A 4,754-nucleotide genomic window follows, 5' to 3' on the forward strand; every position below is an offset into this window, starting at 1 on the left:
TGGGGTTCACAGCCCCAGCCTTGAACCCGGCTCTGTTTTTTCATGTTTGGCCTCTCTATTTCCTGAGGTCAGGCAGCCCACCGCTCCATTAGCATGAAGCAACTCAGGGCTCATTTGCCAAAACTGACATCCTGGGAAAGTCCTGATGAATTTATGAATTAGATGCTACAGATGCCAGTAAAAGAATTAAGGACTTATTTATTTATATATATATATTTTATTATTATTATTTGCAGGAAATCAGCTGTTTTCTTTTAAAGAGGAAAAAACACATTTTTTTAAAGGTCTGTTGTTTTTTTGGTTGTTGGGGTTTTTTTTGTTTGTTTAAAGGAAGGGCCAGAGGAAGAAAGTTCAGCGAGCAGGAGGGCGAGGGAGCCGGCACAGCGTCCCCGCGGGGTGAGGTGCTCTCACCTTGCAGAACGTAGCGATTGCAACACCGAAGCAAAGAGGTAAAATTTATATCCCATAAATCACACGTCAAGTGCCTGCAAGGAGGGGTCATTAAACAGATGTATGAGGCAAGAGGCAAAGTCCATCCATTTCAGAAGACGCTCCCAGTGTCAGCAGCTCTCCAGAAGCCTCGAGAGGCAGGGATCCAACCAGCGCAGCAGAAGCTTTCCCGATAGTCTTATTTATTTCCTCCTCTATTTATTTGATTGCATTTTCTTTATTGGAATAACTTCCCGGGCTTTCCCCTGTCAGAGCCGCCCAATGGGGGGGATGCGGAATGGGAGAGCGGAGGGCAGAACATCAAACAGCTCGGGAGGCACGGAGGGATGGAGTGATGGATGGAGGCCGCCCCGTGATTAATAATCAAACCAAGAGCTTTTACTGGGAGTCATGTGGAAAATGTGGCTTTGGAAACATTTGTCTTCATCCCACAAACAACAAGTGCTGTTTCTCTCCCTTTCTTTGTTTCTCACCCCCCTTTCCTCCCTCCCTCTCCCTCTTTTGGCTTTTCTTGCCCGGATTCACTGATTAAAATCTTTTCCATCCTTTACCTGCTCCAAGTGGCTCCTGTTCTGGTTTGATTTATGCTTTGCTTATCTCAGGCTTCAGTGGAAAAATAATGACCAGATAATAAAGAGCACTAAGTAGCTTTTCAAATGACATGGCATCCACTGCTCAGGACTGGATTTTGCAGGAGCAGGGAGGGAAACGCTGCGATGGCCTTAGGCCAAAGCGGAGGGAGGATAACGGCGTGAAACTCTGCTCCCACCTCGGCCGTGGTCCAGCAGCATCTCACTGGGTGGAAGCCAGGCGCATCTTCCAGCGGGGGCCTCAGCCACCCCCTCCATGACATACCGAGGGTCAGGCAATTTCACTTGGCAAATCGACGTGATTTTCCCAGGGCTTTTGGCCGGTATTGCAGTGGCTGTTGGTCCTCCCAGTTACATGCGGTTCAGGACACCGGCTTCTCTCGAGCAGACTCACCAGGATGCTCTTTCCCACCTCCTTGTTCATCTCCTGGACAAACCCTGCCAGCAAGAGTGGAGACTCCCGGCTCCATCCTTCGGCTGTCCCAGGGTGCCCAAACCCCGCTGCCTCCTGCAGCCTCTGGGTCTTGCTGCTCCCAACAGACCTGCAAGGGCTCCAGATCCATGGGGCTTCACGCACAGCAGCAGGGATCAGACTTTACTATAGGATTGGGACCTATAGGTTTCCCTGCCTTATTCCTTGCTGTCTGCAGGGACACACAGCTTCACTGTTCCAGCTTTCCCCAGCCCCTGCACCAGTGTCATCTGGTTAAAGAATTGCCATTAATTTTAGGGTAGGAAGGACCCATTGTTTACTGTGCGATCAGGGAAAAGGGAATGTTTTTGTTGCCAATAAACTATTTTTAATTGTAATGTAGATCCAGTATGGCCAGCAAAGTAGCTGCTGCATAGGAATAGCAGGTTGTTTGCAGAACGAGTTGGATGGCAGACCGCAGGGAGAAGCTTTGCAGGGACAAACGCCGCTCGTCGTCCCGCAGCAAAACCCCGAGACGTCTGCCCTGCGCAAGCGTGCACCCGGCGTGTGGTGATGCACAGCGGTGCTCGCTCGGACCGGGAGGCAGCGGTAGCCAGCCCTGTCCCTTCCAGTACACGTTTCGAACAAATCATCCCCAAAAATGCGCTGCTCTGTTTAATTGAAAGGGGAGAAGAGATACAAGCCAGCTCAGGACTTGCAGCATGAAATTATTGTAGAGGAGGGATAGCAGAGGTCCCTTCTGGCTTTAAGTAATCCTAAAAAATAGATGTCTCTGGATTGCCTCCTGGCTCTTTCCAAGGAGTAAGGGGTGCGTGTGTGAGTTTGTCGGGAAAGGGGAAGGGATGCCTGTTTATGTCCCCCTCTCCTCTGGCAGGGAGCCAGCAGCTTACACCTATGGCAGCACCGGAGCCCTCTCCGCCGAGCATACATTCCCCGCACTGTATGCTCTATAAATACGTGTGCATGACAGATTTGGCACCGCGTATTCCTGTAAGTGATGTAATCTTTGGGAAGTTACTTAGCAACCATGGAAAATGTTTTGGAGGCTCTAATTTTTCAGTATGGTAAAATCGTATATTTATGCAGTGCAGCTAATCAGCTTGCTGGCAAGTCAGCGACGATGATCTCATTTTCTTCATCATTATTTTATGTGAATTGGGCTTTTAGCACTAAAGAGACCACAAAGATTTAATTCAAAAATGTGATTGCTTTATGTTTCCAGGGTATCATTAACATGGCATCTACGCAAATAACCATGGTAACAAACTGGTAATTAGTACATATATGGCACTTATTATTAATACAGAAACAGGACAAGTTCCAAATCAGCGCAGATTACAGTACATTATTACCATAGTAATTACCTGCAGTAACACACACAAATTGAACTAAATAGCCAATTGAACTAGAGTGAATGGCTTTTTATTCCAGTCCCTAAATAATGTGCATTCTTGGCTGAGTAGTTCAAGGTAAATAAAACTGTTTTAAATTTATTGCTAACTTTTTTTTTTCCTTTGGTGGGGAAGGGCTGGGAATGGCAGGAGTCAAGAACTTTTTTTGCCATGCATACAGTATAATTATTGTACAGACTAAGCCATTCCTGACTCCCACAGAAAGACAAAAAGGGTAAAAGTTATTAGTTTCTATTTTATTAGTGGGTTTATTTCTGTAATTTCAGCCATGAAGTAACGTTTAACATATCTAAAAGACTCAATGCCAAGTAACATAGGGTCCAAATTCAGCCTTTTGGTTTCGGGGGGGGTGGGGGGTTGAGAGAGAAAGAGGAAGAATAACTGCATTTGGACGAGGCTAGAAAACTAGACTTTTTTTAAATGATCACATTTATTAAAATAATGGAAAAACAGGGCTTTGGCCTAACCCTTCTCCCATGGTTTGGGGCCTCAATATCAAAGTATTAAACCCACGAACCCCGAGTCAAACCCAACAAGTCAAACGCACTGGCTGGAGCCAGCGCTGCCGAGACGAAGCCAGCTGCCGAAAAAAGAGAGAAGCTCTGAATCGCTTCTGATTATCCTTATTTTGCTACGTTCTGTTGGTGCCCAGATGCCTATCGCAGCCCGGGGAGAGCTGGAAAGCCTCTCTTTCCGGGGTGTAAAAACACGCTGATGCCCCAGGGCTCAGAGAAGCGGCGGTGGATCGGGGTGAGCCGAGAGCAGTCCTGCCTGTGGGGTGCTGCCGGGGAGGAACCCTTTAAAGGTGAAAGCCGTCTATGCATCCTAAATTTTTTTCTTTCTAAATGGAAATAACATTTAGAGAGAGGTTTTCAAAAGAAATCTCTGCCTAGCCTCTAAGTCTGCATTTTTTGCAGACCTGGGAGCAAGCGCTCCGGCTGTGCTCTGCACGCTCACGGGCAGCAGGTCCTGCAGGTGCATGGTTCAAGACCTCTTTTTTTTTTCTTTTTTTTTCCAGCTTTCCCTCTTGAAACGATTCTCCCGGGTTCTTTGTATGATGATGATATTACCATTCACTTCTTATTTGGAAGGGCTTTCTTCCAGCTGACGTTTTTTTCTGTCCAGAGCCCCACTGAACAAGTTCTCGGAGTGCAGAAGTGGCCCCAGGCCCACCAGATGAGGTGCCTCCCGTCTCCCCAGCCCCAGCAAGCAAGAGCAGAATTAAAATTGCAGTTATTCACAGATTTTTTTTTCCCCCTTTCCTCTAGACAAGCATTAGTATTTCCACTCACCGCCGGTAATTCAGACAATACCGTTCCTTGAGCTGCGTAGAGCAGCACTGGAGCGTGCGTTCATGTTTTGTGACGGAGACAGGCAGCACACGAGGGCTTTGGCAGCCAGCGCAGCCGTGGAGGGCATCCTACACATGGATCTGTAGGAGAGAAAAAGTGGAGAACCTTCCCCACCAAAAAAAAGGGCTTTATTGTGCTCTTTATCTGTGTACTTCTGCCAGGCACGCTGGAGAATCATTGTTCCTTTATCAGGTCTATCTTTCATTGTACTTTACCTTCCTCAATTCATAAAAAAATTATTATTTTAGCAGGCAAGCATTTAATTAAGTTTCACTGTATTTGCTTTGGCTCTCACAGCATGGAAAATCTCCTCCTTTTAACAACGATCCATTGAACGTGGGTTCCGATAAAGCCAAGTTGCCTGTAACTCAGCTTTATGCAATCCCCTCTCCACTCTCCACGCAGCTCCCTTTCTCCTTCCAAATCCCAAGCCCACCTAACATCGCTGCGGTGCTCTCGGCCTGGCCTGCCGTGCCAAAAGTGTACGTAACCCCTTTTAGCACGCAGCAGAAAGCAG

This window comes from Pygoscelis adeliae, unplaced genomic scaffold, assembly GCF_000699105.1.
Source record: "Pygoscelis adeliae isolate BGI_AS28 unplaced genomic scaffold, ASM69910v1 Scaffold114, whole genome shotgun sequence".
NCBI classification, from domain to species: Eukaryota; Metazoa; Chordata; class Aves; order Sphenisciformes; family Spheniscidae; genus Pygoscelis; species Pygoscelis adeliae.